Below are 24,611 nucleotides of genomic sequence, written 5' to 3' on the forward strand. Positions count from 1 at the left end.
CAACGATGACGTAAAGACGTACATATTCATGGAAATTCGGTTGTGTTTCCATCCCTAATGCTAAGTTGGTTTTGCAGCATTTGCGTTTTAAGGTCAACTGTGACTTCGAATATCTGGGAAACCAAACCCTTTGTGTAATGAATTTTTTAAGTCACTGTGTAGATCTGGGCAAAGTGAATAGAGTGACTGAAAAATATATAGGGTGTCCCATACGAATTTTTGACAACTTGAACGCAGTGATGGTAATTTTCAAGCCCTTTTTGTCCTCAAATATCTGAGAAACTAAAAACTTTTCGTATTGCATTTTTCAGGTCACTGTGTAGATTTGGGCAAGGATAATCGTATGACTGTAAAATGTACATGGGGTCCTATTTGAATTTTAGGACGTTTAGCTCTTTTGAACGCAGTAATGCCAATTTCTCCATGAAGTCAAAATCAACTTTGACCTAAGCCCTCTTGAATTACTCAGTAGTTTTGAATATTACGTTTGCTTGTCAAATTTAAAATATTTACCTTTCTGTGAAGATGTAAATATCCTTAAATATTGATTCACCTTTCTATTACATTGTTATGTCATGTTTTCGACAGATGACATTTTGCTGTCAGTTACAACTCTGTCTTTTGTTCTATTCTAAACTTGGGAACTGTCAAATTCAATCCCATAGAGGTACAAAACACTGAAACATACTTGAAAAGTAACGAAATCAGTGTGATTTTGGTTGAATGCATTTTATACTTTCATCAGTACTTTTTTGGCATTTGTAACATTTGGTTGTGTGTTTCTGACTTGTATTTAGTCTATTTTTAAATATGACAACCGTGGAAACCTTCTCCATAAAGCTGTAAAGCCACAAAACACCCCACACACACACCAAATCCAGTAAAACCAATATAAGCAGTATCAAAGTTATTTTATAGCTTTATGAGTGGAATTTTGACAGTTATGACATTTGGCCGTCAGTTACAGTTGTGTACTAAATCTGAAAACTGTCAAAAAGTAACAAAATCAGTGTGACTCAATTTACATTGATTAACTTATCACAGTCGTATAAAAAATATAGCATTCTACACGCATGTGATGGCTATTACTTACTCGGGAGTAATAGCTATTATTACACGCTCGTTGAATAATAAACTATTATGACTCGAAATATCAGGTACGTAATATGGTATAAATAAAGGCTTTGCAGTCCTGGCCTGTTGATAGCAGAAATATCAGGTCCGTATCAGTTTGCAATGAAATTTGTAAAAGTAAAAGTGGTTTCCACTGAAATTTTAGTACTGATCGTAAATTGGCTGGCATCATAGCGGAAAACGAGTCATACGAAAGGTATGATCACGTGTAGGATTTGCGGAATGCGATTGCCTCAATGTCGAGCGATAATTTTTTCCGAAAGGATAATAACAGCTTTGGTAGACCTTAATAACGCTTATTCAGTAATCGACGTCGCGCACCTCCGACCGAACGTAATCGTAAAATGTGAGCAATTTTTCCGAACGATAATTATTAAAGTCAAAACTTATCGTAGAAGATAAAAAGACTGTCAAATCACTGAAGTGATTTATTATTGTCAGTTAACTAAAACTGTTGGAAATTTCAAATACAAACCGCAAGAAGACAACATCTAAAATTGTCCCAAAAACAATTTATGAAAACAAGGATATTGTCAATTTACCAGTGGACAAGGAAAGGGCAAAGGTTACCATTTCATGGGTTTATCAATGGTTGTTTGTTGCACTTTTTGACTCGATGACTACGTTTATATCCAGCAAATTGAATCCGATCAAGTAAAACGCCATAAAATTCCCTAGATCAACAACGCAGATTAACGAATTGGATTGACTAGTCGATCCTAAAGATCAACAGGATTTGACGTTAACAAAGACAAGTGAATGAAGTAATCACAAAAACAACTCTCATTTTCTGCTTTGACTTTTATTTTAAATTTTAAAGCGCTTAATTTATTCGTTTTGACTTGTTGGAGGATAAACCGAAAACGTGATAAAGGTCGTTTGACAGCTGACTGCGACAAAATAGAAATGTTGCCATCAGTGTCAAGTGTCAGTTCTATTTTGTTGCTGTCTTGCTCTGATTCTATCGGTTTGTCTATATCGATTGACCAAACGGGATTGAACTTATGACTTTGTAAGCCTTGTTTACAATGGGACCAGTAGGGGTACCATGTAATTTGCTAAGAGACAGAAACAGAGATTTAAACAAGGCGGACTTGTAGTAGGATGCAAGTCAAAGTGAGATGAAGAAAGAAATGTATTTTCTATTCCCTTACATAGTTCCACTGCAGATCACTTTAGAACAACTTTATATCGTAACAACGTTTTTGGATTTCGATTTTTCTTGGTTCACAAGTTGCAAAAAGGTTTAAAAAAAAATAGTTTTTATAGGCAGTACGATTAGACATAATTAAAAATAGAAAAAAAGGTCTCTTAGCGTTAATGTTATGTGTGAACCGATTGGAGATGTAAATGATCGGTGGTCTTGAAAGATAAAGTATCGCACAACGTCCGCCATTAAGGCTTTAATGGTGCGCATTCCTGCTCATTCAAGAACAAAAGGAATCTTATAAGAAGTGGTCTGCCCGTCGAGGAACAGTGCAAAAACCGTCTGCCCATACACTCACACATGCAGTTCTGGTGAATGTTACTGAATGTCGTCCAAATCAAATTTCACGCTACAATTATTTTATTAATCAAAAAAAACAACGATAGTGGTACCGCCTGCGGTACTGAATAACATTATATGTACGACACTTTATTAAAAGTTAAGTGGCGCCACTCGGAGAAACGTGAGGAAATTTACTAATCCGAGCTAATTACCAGCCTGGGGCTCTGATGAAGTTTAACATTATTTGGACGAAGGCCTAAAAAGCCAGACGAAAGGGGCATTTCAAGAAATTAACCAGTTAATGCGCGACGTCACGCTCACGTTTGATTAATATTCATGAAGCTCGTAAATCAACATTGTGGCGCCCTTAAAACCTCAACAAATTCAGCTCACAACTATCTAAATCCGGTGTCCGACACCAGAAATTTCCACGGCCAAGCTGAAACTGACCGTTACACCTGCTTGAAAGCAACTGAACCAAACATCCTAGATGGGGGGATTGCTCGGTTCGCGGAAGGACCACTTTCGAGATGCTGACGAGAGGGTTTATATATTTCTTTAACGAGATTGCGCCCATTAATAGGGCCCATATCGCGGAAGAATTTAATGAACCGGTCCTTGGGGGACATAAGTCGTTGCACATTCGAATTCTCGTCCAATGCGAGTGCCCCATTGCCGTTCGCATAATTAATTTCTAGAATGAACCGAGCGAGAATCGGTCGCCTTGTTTCTGGAAAAGCGCCATCGTTAACCTTAGATTTCTTTTATTTTCCATTGCCATAGTCTATTTAAAAACTAGAACTTCAGAATTAGATAGAGCAAAACGGCTTGCATGTTCTTATCTTAACTTTTTGAGATCTTAGATTAGACGTATTTTGGCGTCAGTGTTTACAATACAATGTCCGTCTCATTTTACCTCATTCTGATTAAACAAAATGGCCTATGTTATTACAGCTTAATACTTTCGCCAAAATTTGCATTTTCTTATTTTTATTTCTTTAACTTAAACATCAGCAAACTGCCAATGTCACCCAAACCTAATAAATAAAATCTGGGGATTTTTTTTGCTTGTGTATGTCAGGCTTCTTCATTCGCTGCTTCTAGTTTTTAAATAGATTATAGTTTAGTTTTAACTTATTCAATGAAAACCTACCTATGAAATCAAATATGCTTCCTAGCACTTTTCAACCATAGTTTGTATGACATTTTGACTTTTGACGTGATGCAAGTTCAAAATTGAATCATCAAGTCACGTGACGTAGTTCTTACAATTTTACCACTGTCTAAATTTAAATTACCAATTTTTCAACCGTCAATTCAGCCAAATGTTTGATTAGCTCAACTGTCAAGTTATGTGATTGTGACGACTAAAAAAATTGAAAACATTTTATTTAAGCTTTTAATTTTTTTATTGCATCTAATATAAGATTGTTTAGCATAAATGCCCTTTGCTGCGCATTCTGAAAAATTTGCCAAAATTGCACTTTTGAAAAAATTGCATTTTTCCAAGTTTTGAAAGGAATATGTTCAGTTACCAAGATAAAAGAGTGGGGTGTTTCAGCCTGAAAGAAAAGAAACAAAGAAACAAGATAATCCCTTAAGGTATCTGAAAAGCAACCTCAGACTAAAACACAGCGAGATAACGGGGCCCCTTTTTAAGCACCGAAGGCGCCTCGAAACTAATTTGTTATCTGTTTACGTATCTCGATGGTTTTTTTTTCTTTCTGTACCTGAGCAACTAAACAGAACGCAGACCCCTCGCTGGGGAAGGCTTTTCTCGCCCTTCGAGTCTTAAAAACCGTCCCATTTTCGAGTTAATGCCCCTTTTAATGCGGGTGGCAAACGCTCGAGAGTAGGAAATTGACTGGCGGGGCCACTCCACTACCTCCTTCTGGAGGAAAAGTATAATTAAACACGACGAAGTCGACTGGGTTTTTAGCCGCATAATACACATATGAATGGGCGCGCACGTATGTTTCGTATGCTGATTGCAAATTACGAGACTTGGCGTAAATTACCCCCGTGCCGGCGCCATGCCAAATTACCCACCACTCAAAGGGCGAGCAATTATTTCTACGAGAGCCTCCTCATCGGGTATGCATATCCCGCATGCTGCACACGCTTTGTTTGTCCTTCGCGTTAGCGCTCCAGGAGGCGGTCCGATCGTCCAACCGTACTTCTTCTGTCCTTCTGTTAATTTGACGCTGCTGTTGATGATGGTCGTGTTCAACTATATGCATCGGTGATTTGTCAACCGAACTAATTCTAACGAGCAAATTCTGATAAAAACGAGGGTAGTCGTATCATATAACACTTCTCTAATAGGTTGTGTTTTCCATCCACATTTGGCAAAAATCAGCAGTTTTAGGTCGCAGATTTATGTATTTCTACAACATTGACTGAAAAGGGTCCTTCAATGAAGGTTCTTGAAATGTTTGTTTTCGTAGTCGGAATGAGCACATGGAAGTAACTGTCTTTGTCTTGGACTTGGCTGATATCCAAAAAGGTTAATTCGTTGCATCGAGAAGCATCCGCGACTCCCACGATTGTTGCAACTTGTAAAAGGTTCAAAATAAAACATTTCATATTTAAATTGAAATATAAGTTTATCATACTTCGAAATATCAATACTTCTATGCACTTTTAACATCGAATATTTTGTCCACATTGAAGAAGCTTCACATTAAAAAATACGATAATAGAACCTCTTCTGTGATTGCTCTTTCTGCTAGACCTCTTTTCTTCTCCACTTGTTGAATTCCACCAATTCCTTCTCGTATACACTTTTACTTTTCGCTGGTAGCAGACGTAAAGTTGCTTAATGCTGGATTTCAGCAGGAATAAAGAGATTCTCACTAATTTTTTGATGGATGCCGATTTTGACCAATAAACAAACGCTAATTATAGAAACGATTTCAAGGCTTTCTTCTTTTCAGTTTAATATTTGTCAAACGTGACATTTTTCAAAACCAGGAATTTTTGCCTGCATGCATCGAAATTATTTGATCACCTTCAGGTTAAATGTTGCTTTGACTGTGACAGATCGTCTAATAATTATCACAGTCAAAACAACAAGTGAACTTGTATAAATCTGCACAACACTTATTTTAAGGACGTGGTGTAATGGAGACCACAAATGTTCAGAGTAACTTTCTCCACCCAGTGGACCAGGTTTACACTCACTTACAGGGTAAACGCAACCATAACATGCAAATTTTAAAATTTAACTGTTTTTCTTTCAATTTTTTAAACCTCCTGTATATGTTCCATCGTGTGACGGTTAGCACGAGATGAAAAAGCGGTTAATACATTTTAGAGTCGTTCACATTTTGACGGTAAGAATCCCGTCCTGGGAGTAAAACAACCAAAGACTTTGGCATATAAGTGGCTCTAAAAAGCCGGTAAATATTTGAGAGCGATTCGAACCACCTCGCCTAGTCACTCGGGTCACATCCAATATTCATGGGTGCACTTAAAACGCCTTGCACGCCGTCCTAATACTTACCAGTGCCGTAAAGACCGTTTTCTCCCGTATATATATGGTCTTTTAACAGTCTTGTGTGTGTCGAAGAGTTTTTTTTTTTAATGACGTTGTTGAGTAATGCTCCCCTGATGCATTATTGATAAAGCGGAGAAAAATCACCCCGCTCCTTTGGGGACATTTTTAAATGCAGACCAGGCCAGGTCACGCAGACCGCGCCCCTTTAATGACAGCTTGAAAAAACTCATCTTTTCATCTGCTGGTCACTGTCAACTCTTTTCCCACTGCGTGTCTAATAACGAGCCCGCAATTAGAGTTGGCTTTTTCGAGGAAACTCAACCCTTTTTCCCCGGGGAAAATTAGTTTTTCATAATACCCGGTTGTGTCTCCTTCAATTGGTCTTTAAAAGACTTGGGTTTGACGGGGTTTCAATTTTTAATGCAGGTCACTAGACACGACACTACCTGCATAATACTGAATGGTCCGAAACGTCAAAACTCAGTACAGAGTGTGTGTGAAAATTCAAGTGTAATTTACGTGTTATCTTGTAATTAGACCCTTCTTAATGTTGTTGAAAATCTGTCATTGCAATCTCTTAGAAGAGGGCACAAATTGCTACGTTCTTTCATTTTTTTTTAAATTACAGGCCTTAGCTGATTTGTGATCTCTAATCAACCTTCTATTGAATTTCCTTACTGTTTGTTTATGCGATTTTTTGGTTTTCAGGTGAGTTTGCATGGTTTCAAGGCGGTCATCGTTGGGTAAGTGTTAAAAGATGATGATCGCTACCGTTTGACGCTATTAAGCTCGAATAAATTCTGACAAGTTACAAGCGTCTAGCGTGTTTCGTAATGGTTTTTCTGTCTCGTTCAATTAGTAGAACGGGTGTTAAAACGCGAAGAGATGCCATAAAGATAGGAATTTAAATATTTATCTTTGTCATAAATTTACGGAGAACCGCAGCCTCCTGAACTGGATTAATTTAATTTAGAAATAGACGATCCGGGTCCCCCGGAATGGGAATGTTGTTCTAGGTAGCCGGAGCTGGTTTTTGTCGCGATGTAATTGCCCACAATAATGCGATTTGCCCTGTTGAATCGCATTCATTCCAGGAGGTTTTAAGACAAATTTTTACGCGTCGGCACGACAATACGTTTCCGATTTAACGGAATTATCCCATAAGGATTTATGCGTCGTTAACGAAACTATTTATTAATTGGCATAGTTCATTCCAACTGAAAAAATGGCTTGATGTGAGGTTTTGCCACGCTGGAATGCCACTTTTTTTGTAAATTTAATTTTGCTCCAGTTTGTACACAGCAAACTGCTTGAATTGGAAAATGGAAAATTGCTGTCTATTGCCAACTTTGAATTTTCTTCAGATTTCTCTTTCTCTTAGCACTTCTCCATGCCCGCCTCGGCCAGCCTGGTATTCCTTATCCGTCACGTTCATGATGCACATATAAATGAGTTGATTAATGATTAATGAAGTTTGTGCAGTAGTCTGCTGGTTACGAATGACCTGGCGGTCCATTTTCAGACGTCTTCTTCGCTGGATCTTCTTTACTACCTCCCCCAGGTGTACAGTCCAACCTTATCAATGTATAACTAAAACGTAAAGTAATCTTTTAGGGTTCTTTTAGCTGATCTAGTTAGCTAATTTACCAAGACGACTAAGTTTCAAGACAGTAATAGAATGATATGGTTAACTGCTTAAGGAGCTGCTTTGCTGCTTTTTTTGACCAATCACAAACTATCCACTGTGCTGTCATTTTCACAAATACTGCACATGTAAATCATACTCGTTAAAGTATGGTTGACTCTTTCTCTCCTGGGCTAAATAAATAAAGACAGCCAATTGACTTGTCTTCGAAGCGAGTAGGCAACCAGACATATGAAGCAATCAAGCTTCAGTTTGCAAAACTACAAAATTTACTAGTTTTTAACTTTGGCGACGAGATTTTTAACTAAACCGACATTGGGTGTCATTGTTATTGTTAACATTATTTATATTTCGTGGAACGTTAATAAGAAAGGCACAGGTGTTTTGTTTGTTAAGCCCAGAGAGACCTTGTCTAACATCCTAAGCATCCTGCCTACCTGTTATTTGGGTCTGCCCTGTTTGCTTTATGATTTTTTTTCTCTTTCAAATTCCATTTGGGAGAGAAAGTGGCATTTTTTTCGACAGGACCGGACTGGGTTTGTGGCAATTTGGGTACGGCCGCAATTAGACATTCGGGACTCCGTCCCTGGATGAAAAAGCAATTTCTGGTCAGGTAGAAACGTCGTTACAATGTCCAGAAGCGAGATGGATTTAAAATAAATGACAGTGAAATGACTCAGCTCGAGCCGATTAAGCCCAGTTATTAACTTTTTTTTTAAATTCGGTTCGGGCTAATTGAAATCGTAATTAATGGTTTTGGGGTGGTGCATTTTTAACTGCTTTTTTCCGGTAAAGTGTCCTTCTTGGCAGAAAAAAGCCAAATATTTGTATTCTCCGGATATTCGAAGGGGAAGATCCGATTGACCGTTCGCTAAAGGAGCCGGATGATCCAATTAAGTTGGACCATTACCCATTGGCTATTATTTGCGGGGGAGCAGCGCACAGTCCAGACCTGTTTCTGATTGACACTCGACCGCACCCCGTAGAGTTTCAAGAGGCGTAAAATTCCGAGAAGGACCGAATTTTAAATTCTGACTACCTATTTTTCGGTCTCGGTAACGATGTTTGACTAACATTTATGTTGTTGGACCACTGAACAATCCAAACATACCACACAAAAAATTATTCATGTTATTCTTCAATGGTAACGCAAATTGAATTATCAAAATCTAACCTAAGATCTTGAAATTTACAGCTCAACCTATAAAAACTAAGATGCTCAAGATGTCAGATTTGACAGTTTGATTAATCTAGAGTCACTGTTTACAGTACAAAAGTACCATCGATACTATACAACTTACTGTTTAGTTATGCAACCACTTATACAATACTGAATTGATACTTTATGTAATACTGTCATTGAAGTACAATTTTTTTTTCTTTAAGAAGCACTTTATATCTCCATGAAACGATTTTTGACAGTTGTGACATCATCAACACTGTCAGAATTGTGATAACATTTCATAATAATCTCAGTTAGAATTATGTTTTAGAGCTTTATGGATTAATATTTGACACTTGTGACTTGTCTGGCCATTCGACTATGCTGTAAACTGACAATTCAACGTCAAAACTGTTCAAAATCAGGCCCTAGAAACGTAAAATAATTTATTTGTTCTGACAAGTCCTTTGGCCAAAAAATTTACTGTACATCTTTATTAATCGTTTTTTGACAGTTGTGACAGCTGTCTAGTTATCCGACCACGCCCTTAACTGACAGTACAACGTCAAAACTGTCAATATTTCAACAAATTTTTAGTTCAAAATATTATTTAGAGCTTCACGGTCTGGTAGACTAACGGCCGTATGCAACGATAGTCATTTTGGTTAAGGTTCAGACTGTGATTTTCTTTGTAGTGCATACTGTTGTACAGTCACAGTCTAAACTTAGTTAGCAATACATCAATAGCAAAATTGGAGGTTTTGACTTTCCTTGCTCCATTTGTTGAACAGAGATAATCTGACATTTGTGTAGTATTGGTCACGTGCTTTCACTCATAAACCGCCTCTACTGTACTTCGGGAGGCTTTTTAGGGTTAGGATAAGTTAAATTGAAGTCATTAAACTTAGAAGGCTGTAAAATATTCTTTTTTAGTGTTTCAACGCATCCGTTCTTTCATTCATACTGTAAAAAGATAAAACCAACTGTTCTTCCTTGAGATCTGAACGAAACAGTGATGTTAATCCATCAAGCCTGATGATGGCTTAAGCCGATCTGGAGAGGGTTTTAGTAAAGACGTTCTCACGTTTTACATGATCCTCTACTTAGTTTCGGAATATTTTTTACTTAATTCTCTGTAAATGACATGTGAATTCTGTACAGTAGATCGGTAATACAGGGTGATTGAGCAACGAGGCACAGAAACAAGTTCATTGACACTACAGTCATAGTTCTGGTGTCATCATTTGGCAACACTGCCATTGCTGCTGATCAAAATCATTCTACAATACAGTACAGCAAAATCATTTCGAATATTCTGCAACTTAAAATCTCTCTCTCTAGCAAGTTTTGTTCACCAAACTTCTGTTCTTCTTGGTCAACTTGTTCCCAAAATTCTCATGGTTTTTTGGGGTTGATTGCCGGTAGAAACTGTTCATAAATCATCCGGACTGTAAAAAACGACATTAAACTGACTGGGGGTTAGTTACTAGGACCAGTTTTTCAGCAAGTTATTAATAATCCGATCGTAAGAGATATACTTGATATGATAAGAAGAAGACTTTTTCTGGCGCTCCTTTGGCCGTAACCGAGTCGATTAAGGTTGATAAAAGAGCGTGGCCGCGACCAGCGGAGCCCTAACTGTGCGCATCAAAGTTTATTGCGACCACACTGTTGCTCCCGTAATCGTAGTAACTAAGTAATAGGGCTATTGCGTGCGGTGTCGAGGTGCGGTAAAGTAATTAGCGCATTAGAGAGCACCGCCTATCTGGTTCACGCGATTGTTGACGTGCGGTAAACGCCGCTAAATCTTCGCCTGTTGAGACGAAAAACTCAACCATTAAAGCCAATTATCGGCCACTTTTGTCTGATGAGGTGCAAATTGCCCTCGTTCATCTTTCTCCTGGCTGCTACTCCCGACCAATTCCCTGTTTCTATCTCTCGCACACGCGTTTTAAGCGAAACCGTTTTTGATATTTCCGTTTCGCATTTTGCAAATCGATGTGGGTTTAGATAATTATACGTTGAAACGGAAGCCTTGAAGACCACAAACGCGCTCGGTACCCCTCGGGCGCAGCTTCTGAGAACCAACACAGTTTCTTTGTGTCGTTTGCCTAATAAATTACGGCCCGGGGCACAAAAATCACATCCAACTGAACCACACACGAAATCTTCACTGTCGTTTGTATCAATAATTGTCTTCCACCTCTTTTAGAGATCTGGATAGTACATAAATCAGAGGAAGAAGGTTGGTTCAGAAAAACTATCTATACGGTCTGAACGGAAAACAGTATACAGGGTGGTCCAGTAGTAAGGTAATAAGTTAACATGCATTATGTCATTTTCCTGAAAAATGCTTCCTAAAGAAAATACAGTCCAAATTAGCAAAGCATCTCTTATAAAACTCTAATTTGAAACTTTGTTTACGAAATAATGGAGTTAATACGTTCAAAGATCTAAAACCAACCTAACCCAACTTAAAAATAGTTTTGGAAACCAGAAAATAACTCAAGAAACTTAAAAAATTACTTTGTAACCAGTTTTCATAGTTTCCGGATAAATTGAACAACTTTAGTCTTGCAAATTGACTTAAAAACCAGTAAATTGTCTTTGAAACGGTAAAAATTGACTCAGAGGCTTAACAATTGTCTTTCATAGTTTTCAAACAAATTGAAAGACTTTAGTAATGAAAATTGACTTGTAGACATGAAAAACTATTTTTTCTGGAATTTTTAATTATAAATTCACACTTTTAAACCTTGAACATTGACTTGGACGCGAATAAGTGACATTAGAAGCTTAAAATTTGCATTTGAAGTAAGTTTTAATTTTAGTCTTGAAAATAGTTTTTAATACTGGATTGACATAGGTTCATGAAAATTGATTTAAAAACTAGCTTTTTAAGTTCTTTTTACTTTTTTAGAACTCTGGACTATTTTTAGTGTTTTTTTTTTAGTTTTTGACATAGCAGATTTAAAAAACAATTTTTACATTCTTCTTAGGCTTAAAAATGTCATTCCAAGCTTTATCGCTATTAAATTGACTTCTAGACACCTCAGTGCTGAAAATTCAAGCATTTCTTAAAAATCTACACTGTTTACAGTTTGAAAAATGAAGTTTCAAGACTATCTTCACAACGTTTTTAACTTATCAGGCCTGAAAGCCACTGAAAACGTCATTTTAAGCCTCATCACTTCGTTCTTCACTCATTCCGGACTGTTTTTAGTTTTTGAAATCCTATTTTAGACACTCGACCATGGATTACAGTCTGAAAAAACGAATTATAAGACTTAACTTTTAAACTATTCAGTACACATTCAAACTTCAGATTTACACTACATATAGTTTAAAAAATTGAATGCCAGTAACGGGATGATTTTAAGGACAACCACTTTTTGCAGCACTATTTTTATAAAATAAAATATTACAGAAATTACTGAAATTTGGAGGACAGTATCTTCCTTATAGGAAACATTTTTCAGGAAAATGACATAAAGCATGTCAACTTAAACACTTAAACTAGACAAGACACTTAAAATTTTATATGATTGTAAGTAGTTTTATAAAAAGAGCTGTATATTTTGACTTTTGTCTGAAAAATAAGAAAAGGCAACAACGGATCCAACAGAGCAAAAATAAAATAATTCCTCGTTTGTTCGCCTGGGAATGATAAAAAGAATTTCCGGACTCCGTCGTCCGCCTTTTCTGGGCCACCCCCCATTAAAATAAGAAATTCCTGTAGGGTAGTTTTCTTTTTGCCCTTTCCGGACGACCTCTCCTTCTCTCTCTCTCCCTATTTGGAGCCCGGGAATTTGCATATAACTGGAGAATGGCCGGTCGAGAGGGAGTTATGTATATTGCGTTCCTCCGAGAGGATAATGAAATAGTATCGGCAGTCCGGCGGCCCGCAGGGGCTGACCCTTTCCCCCCCTTGCACAGCGAATTTTCCAATATAAATATTTGCCGGGGGATTTCTTTTGGCTTTTTCGTCGAGGTGGGGCTTTCTCGAAAATGTTTGCCCATTCCGAGATCTTCGGGGTTTCCGGTCCGTATCGAGTAATCCCCGGTTCATTGTGTTGTAGCCTCCCCTCGATTGTTTATTTTGTATTATCTGGAGAAGGTGTTTTATTTAACGAAAACGGTAAAGTTGAAAAAGAACACAATAACAAGCGCGCGTACTCGGCGAAACGAAAACAAACACAATTTTAATACGCCTGTAAATCTTGTAGTGTGTTTATGTTAACAGTAATTTCATTTTTAATCTGTTTGCCGTCGCGAGATTTCCTCATAGACGATTCTGCTCCGGATTTTCACTCTTTCACCTTATCTATATCCAGTTTTATTTGAACTTGACTTGTACTTTGCGATAATGAAGCTGACTCAACCTATACAAGCCATTTTCGAACTGATTGAACTTAACTATTCCAGAACGTGACAGAAACCTGATTTTGTCAACTAATTCACTCACATTCTGCCAACACTTTTTTTAGGTTTTTAAGTTGACTTATAAAATTAACTAACAAACAAACAAAACTAGCACTGTTTGGATCACCGTGTAGTCCTAAGTGTGCTCAATCCACTAATCTACAAATAGTACAGGGTGTCTTATATGAAAATGTTGACTTTTGACACTTTGAACGCACTTTTCAATTTTTCTTGGGTAGCAGTTCTATTCTTGTTTTAAGTTATGCAATGTTGTCTATAATTTTTTAACTTCAGCAGAAAGTGTTGCAAATAAGCGAGTTATTCAAAAGTGAATCATAAATATTCAAAGTAATCTTTGACGCCCTCTAGCGTCTAAATTGTTCCTTATAAACCATGTTGTGTGCCATATTTTAGAAGAGCTTATTTTATTGTCAATCCATAGACATTTACTTAAGATTAAAATTCATAAATAATTGTAAGTCAATTTGATGCCCTCTAGCGATCATCCCATTTTTGTTTAGCAAATCGTATTCTTTGATCACTTGAATTAATACAAAAGTGTTCTATATTGGGAGATCGATTGCAATTAGCTCTTCTTCCAAATTGCTGTCATTTATCTAAACACGGACAATTCTAAAACAGAAAAAAAAGCAGTCGGTCTTGAGTTTTTCCATTCGAAAACCAGTTTTAAATGTTAACTATCGTCAACCATAATTAACTCGTAATAAAGCGAGGCAAATCTAGACATCAGTAACTAATCACTCATCGGTCGTTCTAATCCGTTTTGCAAATCGCTCCCCCATATAAAGCGTTGATTTTTTGTCTAAATAGCGAAACGGACGATCTTTAAATGGGATCTTCGCAGTGATTCGACACGGTTCTCTAAATCCCCGAAGTGGCATAAAGTATAGCTTCCATCCATTTTTAACCATGGTAATTGCTAGTTTCACGACGGTAATTATTTACCTTTATGACGGTTCTTTTGGTCTCCCTCCTAGAATTAATTCTAGTCCTATTTAGAGTAAATATCTCGAATACCGTATCCAACAGCTTATAATCTCTGATAAGAAACGCTAAACAGATAAAAGAGATAGCATCCCCATGTTATATTAAGTCTGAATATATTGAAATATTGTTTGCGTGATGTCATTGAGGATTAACACTCTTTTTGGATTGGCCAGTTAATTAAAGTGTGCAACCATCCAACTGTTTTCAAAATTTTTCTAACTTAATAATTTAACAACAATCTAATACGTTAATTTTTCTGATTTCCTACTGGTTTATAGAGTCGTAAATATTAAGCCAGAAGCTTTAAGTAATGGCAGGTTAAGTAACGTTACACTCAATCTGAAATACAATGTCATCGAAACAACTTTACCAACTTTATCCTGTTGTTAAACCTTTTCGAAATGACAAAACTAAGGCATTGACATATTTATACTTTAAGAATCGCTTAGAACTGCCAGAAACTTGAGATAACTCTGTAAACATTCTAGGAATCTTGTAAAATTTGCCAGAAGCCTCCAAGAGGCACTTAGAACTGTCAGAAGCCTCTACGAGCTTTGTAATCATTCTAGAAATTTTATAAAAAGTACGAGAAGCCTCTAAAAGTCCTTTAGAACTGCCAGAGGCTTGAAACAACTTCGTAAAAATTCTAGAAATCTTGTAGAAATTGCCAGAAGCCTCCAAGAGCCGTTTAGAACTTTCAGAATCATTTAGAACTGTCAGAGGCCTCTACGAGTTTTGTAAACTTTCTAGAAATCTTAAAAAAAGTGACAGCTTTTTAAAAATTCTAAGAATCTTACAAAAATTTCCAGAAGCCTCTAAGGATCGTTTTAAATTGCCAGAGACCTCTAAGAGCTTTGTAAATATTTTAGGAAGCTGGAAAACTGCTTTTTTTTACCAATCACAAACTACCAACAGAGGGCAGTGATTACGCAAATTCTGCACCGGTAAACGATTATCTAATACATAAATACCTTTCAGACGTTTCCTTCTTTAAACTTCCTCGTTTCTGAAACAACTTCCTTAACCAGGTATCGAACCCAAAAATTAGTCTAGCCTAACAAGAAAAAGCTGTCGCCCCATCAATCCCTTATCTCAGCGTTTATCGTCATTGTTTTGACCTGAAACAACTAAAAACCTTGTAAAAGACCCCCTGAGTTAATGGGACTGGGCTATACCGATGCTTTTAAGAATGCAGATTAGCGGGGGTAAATAAGTAATGCGGGAATTATCATCGACCCAGCCACACGGGAATAATCACAGAGTTGCATTAAACGAATTCCGTTTGACGGACACAATTTTCCTGGAAGCGTTTTCCAGGTATACACAATAAACGGATTTAATCCGAACTAATCAATCCCAGAATGAGAGATAAGTCGTTGAAGGCATACGCTCTCATAAATTTTTTCTTTCCCGCGTAATATTTGCTTATCAATACAGCTTGTCACTTTTTGTTGTGATTGATTGATGATTTATTGACACACAAACGTATATGAGGGAGATAATCTGGGCTTCGTAATCTTTATTTTATTTTTATTAATTCAATAATGTTATCGGGGGGACGAGTGGGTTTGCTGCTTTATTGGTAAACTGGCAGTTTTCACCTTTATACCAACGCACGATTTGTGTACGTTTATGTAATAATGGTAGTAGCGTGTTGACTTGGTCGATGTTCACGCAGATAAGAAGTTCAATTATTTCAATCAGTCTTGTCAAGAAATCAGAAGGTTTATTTAAATACGCTCACCCCCAATAATTCATTGAACTAGTACGCAAAACTTTTATTTAAATAGGCACAATTGTCAGAAAAAAACTTCTACCCTAGAAAACCGATGGCAACACTGTTTGGTTGTAGAAAGTACTAGTTCAGTTCCAAACAATTCTTAGAGGCTTCTAGCAAATTTTCTAGAACGTTCAGGAAGCTGTTAGGGACCTTTTGCAGTTTTAAACGACTCTTAGAGGCTTTTACCTATTTTTCAAAATTACTGAAAGTTTGCAAAGCTCGTAGAGGCCTCTGGCTGTTCTTAATGATTCTTAGAGGCTTCTGACAGTTGTAGACGTCAATCTAGGAGGGATTTGACAGTTGACACGACCTTTAATATAGTTTTATACTTTGGCTAGCGTTGCAATTTTCAGGATATTACGTGACTGTTACTATACCGGGTGGTTTAGGGACAACTACTGTGTTAATGGAGGCCATTTTACGTATATGGGGTGGTTAGAAGATATTTCTATGATCCATCAACTGGTAAAATCTAATTTAAAGTTTAAAATGAATCGTAACGCCAAGACAATCGATCAAGTGGCCGGATCGTATTACCGCAGTGATTATCGATAACACCAAAAAAAAAACCGGACGTGGAAAATCAGCAGAAAACCAAACCCAATCTTTCAGAGAGCACGTTATGGGTTGGTGATTTCTTGTTGCAGAATAATAGGCTAAACAAAAGATAAATGCTGTCGCGCTGATAAAGAGCCCTGGGTTCTTGCAGAGTGGCGTTTTTTCGCTGAACGGTCGATACAATAAACCAGCTTTATGTCACTATAAACGTCGTACAGAAACGTACACAGATATTACGAGGAATAAATTTAACCTTTAGTTATTGTTGAGGTTTGATGGATTTATGTTGCGTTTTGCGTTGATTAAAGTTTAAAGGCGGATTCACGTTCACACTTGAGACTTCTCTGTTGTAAAAAGTCGTATAACACTATAACATAGATATGCGTAGAAATTATTAAAGCAACAAATGGAGTTTCTCTTGGTACGCGGAACGTCTGTCGCACAAGTCATGAAATGTGCCAAGTAAAATTTTTTTAAACAATGAACACTGCCCTTCACTATACATATAAACATAACATTCATTTCAAAAAACAATAAAACAATTTAGGTTTAATTGCGACAGATTTCCGGCCGACGCCGCTAAATTTTTATTCATTACCACTTGTCAGTCGATTGTCAACTTCAATCAAGAGTAAAAACGTACCGATTTCTACATCAAAAGTTGAAATCGTACATACTTTTACGTCACGTAGAAGTACGCCGTATTACGAACTTCTATGTTGCGCCGTTCCACGCACTACTGAAAACTGCCTCATATAACTACATGCAATTTAACTTTTTACGTGTGCGACTTTTTACGACAATGACTTTGTAAGTACGAACGTGAATCCGCCTTAACTGAAGCTAGAGATGTATCAGGGGCGCAGTCGGCTGGATATTACCTTGCATACACATAGGAACTCGAGCTGTCACTGCCAGCAAAGCTTTGAAATTCAAACGGTGCCCTCGGGCGGTCCTTCAGTCTGTGTTTAATTTCTCGTCACTAGTCGACTTTTCCGGGCTGGGCTAGTTTTTTTTTTTGGGCGGAAAAATCCTAATTAGAAGGTTCGAGAGGAGGGAGAAAGGGCCGGTTACGTGGCGCGAGCCCTTTGTCGGACCTTTTTTATCTAATTAATTTTGCGACAACAAAGCGAACCGGTGCGAATGACAAAGAGTCCGCGGTGTGAGCGCGAGTCGCGCTAATTACGGAACGCAACCGAGACGTCAGTCTCACCCGACCGCATCATTAGTACTCTAGGGAAAAATGGCCGTGATGGCGCTAACGACTTCACCAACGATACAAAACACCCACAACCCGCAACTTTAATGTTAAGAATAATTAGGATACTGTTGCTGGTTAAATTTCGTTATTTTCCAGAATATCAACTAATGATCACCACCAAAGTGTGCAGTAATTGTGTAAAATAGTTTGCGATTGATCAAAAAAGCTGCTTTTTTGACCAACCACAAGATTGTTGAAATACACAATTTTACGGAACATACCACATAAATATTATGTCATCTGTCAAAGAGACATATCAATTGAATTTATTGTACAAGTTAGGTTAAGGAAGACAGAAGGTTGTTGTTATTCGAGTGTGCTATGTCTTGTTGACCTACGTCAAAAATACACTCTAATCTCTAGTTCTAGTCTGGCCACCGCCCTCTGTACAAGAAAGCCAAGAAGGTGCATGCCAAAAATTCCAATATGGCCGAAATATGGGATTGACAGTTTGCATTTGTTTGTATTGTGGAAATTGAGTTTTTGGATGATTAAATTAATTTTTAAGGTTTAAAGTCAAGACTTGGGATTACTTGCCAAAGTAATTGTTGTTTATATGTTTATTGTTCTAGTGAAAGTGTAGTTTGTGTTCATTTTATTGTGTTATCACTATTGTTATTGTTCCTTCATTGTTCTATAATTTGTGGTTGGTTTTTTTAACTTAAATTCTATTGCCTCTACAATATGCCGTCCACTGGTTGTTTGCCAAATTTCTAAAAGCAATTTGGTGAAAGGCCCAAAAGTGTCAGCTTTTTACTTTCCAAAAGACCCTGCTCGAACCCAACAGTGGTTGAAAGCTTTGAACTGGAATGATTTTACTCCAACACAATACTCAGTGGTAAGTACAATATGCTTTCTCATTCAGTAAACTTATTGCCTCACATTACATAGGTATGTGAGTTACATTTTGAGGCCGCCTGCATTTTGAGAGCAACAAAGGTTTACTCTGAAGAAACAGGACAGCTTTTAGAAGTTCCATTGGCACATTTACATTTTAAAAGAAAGGTCTTGGTAATAATATAAAACCCATTTACCAGTTTTGCTTACCTAGATTCAAGGATTTCCAAATTTTCTTTGATTGAGCAGTTTTTACATTAGTTTGTTGTACTTTCCGAGACAAAGGGTTCTAACCAAACTTGCTTTGGCTGGACTTTATTGGATATAAAAAGCCATATCTATACATATTTGGATCAAGAATGAAGCGTTCTTTAATTTTTCACTCACAACTTCTAATCAACTACACGAAAAAATTAAAAAAAACATATTTTCTACTGCATCTCCATAGGTTTGTGTACAAAAAAAAAATGCGATAACGCCGCCATTAAAAGTCACATTCTAGGCTTTCTTGTAAAGAAGGCGGTGGTCTGGCACAAACACAACAAAACAGAAAATTTTATTGACCTAGATAAATAGTAATGTCAATGTCTATTATGACATATAAAATATACTTGACAGAGACAGATAAGTTAGGTTGTCTCTCAGTCCGACAGAGGGTGCTGTACGCAGGTGTATTTACATCAAGATACCTTTGAGATTGTAGAAAACAAAACATAACCGTGTAAACAAATCTATGGTAACTGATAAATTTTAAAATTTCGTGTGCAGGAAACTGAAATTTACAGAAGGAAAATGTAATATTTGCAAAGGAAGAAGTAGGATTTAGCAGTTTTATTGAAAATATGATACGCAATGACAAGTGGAATTTAGTAAAAAAGTACAGTTTATTGTGGACAGCAAGTGAAAAATATTGACATTAAAATGAATGTCCAAGCAAAGAGACAAGGATGGTAGAAAAATAACCATGGAAAATGTTCTTGAGTGCGAAGGTTTGACTTGTGTCTGTGAAAACAAAGATAGTCAGTCAAATCTAAGACAGTGAATTTCAATATGTCATCACTCTCTTGGGACCTGATTCCACCGGTTCCGACTGCTCACAGATGGCGTTAGTACTGACATTGATTCGGATGATTAGTGACGTAATAAAATTGAAATATTCCCGGTTGCCCTTTATAAGGACTGGTGCCAAAGGCGAGGTGGCACCGTTCCAACACGAAACGGCCGTACCGCAATTATAAACAATGACAGTCCGAGTACCTCGCGTATGTAACCTATCAGCAATGATATGTGTCCGACCTACGCGGTGGGCGGTATTGTTGCCAATGTATATTATGATCTATGGTACTTAGACGAGGCGTGTACGGTGGAAAACAGGGGCACAAATAAGTCCAAGTCGAGTTGTTGTTTTATTGTGCCCGCCGCGGATTTTCAGTCATTTTGCAGTTTTGTGACGTAACTGCTGTGTAATAAAAACGGGCCCTAAGCAGTGTGTCGCATATGTCAAGCCCTTTGTGCACGGGGATTATCCCTAATTACGCTTTTTAAACATCGAGTTGGTCTATTGTCCCCGGGGCTGTGGGAACGTAGGGGGTGTCCCTTTTCGCGATGCCAGCAGATAAGATAAACAGCGCGCAGATGACAACGACCTGCTCGTGTCCCCTACCCCCCACCCTCTCCTTCTGATTAAATACTGGGATATTAATACTGTATTATCTGTGTGTGCCATCTGGCTGTTATACAATTGTCGAACGTCCCCTCTCCACCCCAGTTGTCAAACGAAAACTGTCAAAATCAGAACATATAATTGAGATACTTTTTAAAGGGTTAAGTCCTGACACACGTTCGTTAATGATACAAGTTATTCACACCACAGGGACAAGATAATTAACGTCAAATCAATAAAATAAACTCTGTAATCTTTGTCAGGGTTCGTACTTTGTGATTGGTCAGAAAATAGCTGAAAGCTGGTTTTCTTGACCAATCACAAACTAACTACCCATTGTGCTGAGATTGTTTCTTTTGTACAGGGTGATTGATTGAATTTTGTCCACCCCCTTAACTTCCCTAATTTTGATTTTAGCAAAAAACGTTGAATACAAAACTAGTAATTATTTAGGTCTACTTTATTCTTAGCTAAACAGTTATTATACAGGGTGTCCCAAATCTGAGTAACGAACCAAACTTATGTTTTTTTAAATACAATGACTAACTTTTTATCCGATATTTGAATTCTACGTCAAATTCTAGACCTAATTGATGTAAAATGTCTGTATCAATATTCAACTTTTTCCGCAGCAAGATCTGTTATACTTATTGTATATTAACAATATTGCCTCGACTATGTGATTAAGGGTTAATTTGGTTACTCAAATTTGGGACACCTTGTATAATAATTGTTTATCTAAGAGTAAAGTAGACTTAAATATATACAATTAAGTTGTTACAACTAGTTTTTTAACTAAAATCAAAAATAAAAAAGTTAAGGGGGTGGTCAAAATTCAATCAATCAAGGACGCTGCTGCGGAAACAGTTCAATATCTATACAAAGATTTTACATCAATTAGGCCTAGAATTTGACGTAGAATTCAAATATCGGATAAAAAGTTGGTCATTGTATTTAAAAAAACATAAGTTTGGTTTGTTACTCAAATTTGGGACACCCTGTATAATAACTGTTTATCTAAGAATAAAGTAGACCTAAATATCTACTAGTTTTGTATTTAACGTTTTTTGCTGAAATCAAAATTATTGAAGTTAAGGGGGTGGTCAAAATTGAATCAATCACCCTGTACACTTAACCTTGCAAGCAGGAAAAATATCTCAAAAGGCTGAAAATCCTAAAATTGCAAAATAATAACATAATCTTTGGAGAAAGAATGCAAATGTTTTGAATGTGACAAATGTATAGACAAACGGTACATTCAAAGTGCAGTTTGATTTTCTCTATTTCACTTAACTTTTTAACATTTCTTTCGGTTTTTCTGTCTCTCCCTCTTTGACCAATTAGTGTTTCTGTGTTATAATAGCGCGATTGATTTTACGCTTGAATTTGGTCTTTTGAGTAGTCACGTGACTGTTCTGGTAACTTAAGTTCAGTTTCAAATGTATTCTCTACAGATGCTTTCAATTTGTCTTACGGTCACGTGACCGTTGTCATACCGACAAACTAACTCTAACAGTCACGTGACGGTAAAACTTAATTTTTGAATTGTGACCAGTTTGATTTTTTCTCTGCAGTTGGAAACGTGTTATACAGGGTGTTCCTGTTCCACGATGAAAGATTACAAGTAGGAAAGTTTTAATAATGCCTCATCCAACTAAAAGCTTATTTTAAATGAGACACCATTACAGAATATTTCAGGGCTTTCTGCATTTTTTGTACAATAATATACAGAGTGGACATTTTAAAAAATAAACTGAGAATACATGAAAAAGTGAGTAAAAATCCGTTTTAATGAAATTAACATCAATTACCCCTCTGACCCACAAAAAATACCACTAAATCAACCCTCTTAAACATCTGACTCCGATTATCCCACCGACAGAAAAAAAAAACGAATCCTCGAGTGGTAAACCATCCCTTGTCCGATTGTTATGATATAATAATTCATAAGTACACACGGCGGGTATAAATCGTTACATTGTAAGGTTACCACCCCGTCTATTAGGACGCACCCCTTTTATAGGGGGCTCACGCCAGGCGGAATCAATTTGCGCAATTGGCGCAGGAGATGAGATGGGAAATTGCGACGTTTGCCTAAAAAGGGGGGCGCCCCCCCATGATTAAAAACTCGTCTCGGCCGGAAGATACGTTTCGTTGATGAGCGCAAAATTGGGACCGATGCGATAGGGGCCCCCCCCAATTTTCTTTTTAGTTTTTGAAGCGTTAATGGAATTTCTGCTCATCGAAATTCCCCACCAAAAGCTCAATGAATTGAATGTTATAGATTTTGTTTGGAAGTTACACGGCTTTAACCACGTGAAGTTTCCACAGTTTCTATTTCAAACGTTTTTCTGTCAAAAGCTTTATTTTTGTACACAATATAGCCCAGGTTAGGATCAATTTGAAACCACACTTTAACAACTAACTGGCTCAATCAGCCTATGTAATGTTTTTCTTATACCTATACATTATATAGGGTGGTTCAAAGAAGACAAAGCTGAGTTATGTTAACAGTTACAGAGTGGTACAATTGGTAAATTAAGCAAGCAATTGATGTTGGTTGTTCTTGACTTAAATCTGGGTGATAAACACCTTGAAAAAAGTCGCTGACGACACTAATCCACCGTATTTAATCCACAAGACGATTGAAAGTCTTTAAGGGATACTTATCTGGGGGAAGAAATGTCTTCTTACTTGGGGGACTTGGTGCGGCTTCGGCCGCCTATAATCCGATAGGGCCCCCCCCAGATTTCGTTGCTTGGTTTCTTTATCCGGGGCTGTTTTTGCGGTTAACATTACTCGCTTACTTATTACCCTCCCGTCTCCTCAACCCGCGGGGGTTGGAGTAAACGAGTTTAAAAATATTCCAGATGTTGCTCATGCAGAATTTCCGGTTGGGATGACTTCATCCCATCAGTTCTTGCCCGTTGGGTCGGAAAAGAGTTTACCTACAGTCTTACCTCTTCAGAGTTACTGAAATTTCGATAATTGCTGCGGCGTGAAATAGGCGGCAGACTGGAAAAACAAAGTTTCAATTGTCTGCTCATTGAAGAAATACCAAAAAAGTTTTTATCAGAATTTCTGTTGGCTAAACACCAAACAGGAAACGTTGGTGTTTGTTTACATTTAACTCTTATCAGTAATGTAATAATAATGTTTTAAGCTGTACAACACAGCACTCTTCAAGAGTCTTGTTTGAAGAACGAACTTTAACAAGTTTTCAAAGTTTGGTAAATTTGACATAGTGCCGGCAACTAAGTTGCTCCGAAACTTTACGCTTATCTTTGTGTTGATGTTTTTAAGTTCCGTCGAGGGAGTTGGGTGAGAGGGTGAATTTGAATTTATTGCCCCAATCAGTTTCGTACGTGTCGAAACGTGGATTAGAGGCGCAACCCTAAGCAAACGATTCAGTAATTTGTCGATTTCGAGACGGTTAATATCAAAGAAATGGCACGTGACTGTGCGTTAAGTTTACGTTGGCCTTAAGGCAAAGTTTTTTAATTGTTTTGGTTAGCTCTAGCGGTTTTCAAAAGAAAGGAATTTGTTTAAATAATGCTTGTTTTTACAACACTTGCTAGTAGATTTTAAGTAAAACTTAAACTAAGTGGAGGTTTGAATATGACAGATCAGGTGCAAAATAATATAGTGTAAACATGACTTATCTTAGCTGTCTTTAAACTCAACTTAGCCAATGTTGGGGAAACTGACATAAGTCAAGTATATGTTGTATACCTTCTACAAGTCAACATCATCCCACATGGACATTGAATTGAATTGAATTCCGCATACAATTTTAAGTATTTTTCATATTTTATATCCGCTACCTAACCTCAACAGTGTTCGACATATTTACGGTGGAAGATCCCAATAGAGTCTATTTGCTATAAAAGTATCTAACCTAACCTAATTTACGTCCCTGCAATTTTCCATGTGATCTGGGACACAATGTATAGAGTAGAAAGATAATCGTGGTAATACAGGATGTTTTTAGTATTTTGATTTATTTTTAGTATCTACCTAATAACTAATAATTGTAATAGCAGCACAAAAAATAGCTTTCTTGGTTTTCTTTTGCTTATACCTATACCACCTCTGGAAGTCTTTACTATGTCTTGCTCTTTCTATGCCTGTCAGTAACTTCATGGGTAAAACA

General features: G+C 37.2%; 1 protein-coding gene across 11 annotated transcripts in view; it reads left to right on the forward strand.

Annotated features, from left to right (window-relative positions):
- Positions 1-24,611, forward strand: part of LOC145734448 (protein pangolin, isoforms A/H/I/S-like) — a 78,881-nt gene that overhangs the window by 32,211 nt on the left and 22,059 nt on the right. Inside the window, exon 2 of one of the 11 annotated variants that reach the window (XM_081987819.1) lies at positions 6,831-6,865. The exons of the other annotated variants lie outside the window; for them this stretch is intronic. The gene's annotated coding sequence lies outside the window, so the exon portion shown is untranslated. The remainder of the gene's footprint in view (positions 1-6,830; positions 6,866-24,611) is intronic. 11 annotated transcript variants of the gene reach the window in all.

This window comes from Ips typographus, linkage group LG10, assembly GCF_016097725.1.
Source record: "Ips typographus isolate SLU linkage group LG10, UJ_Ityp_2.0, whole genome shotgun sequence".
NCBI lineage: Eukaryota > Metazoa > Arthropoda > Insecta > Coleoptera > Curculionidae > Ips > Ips typographus.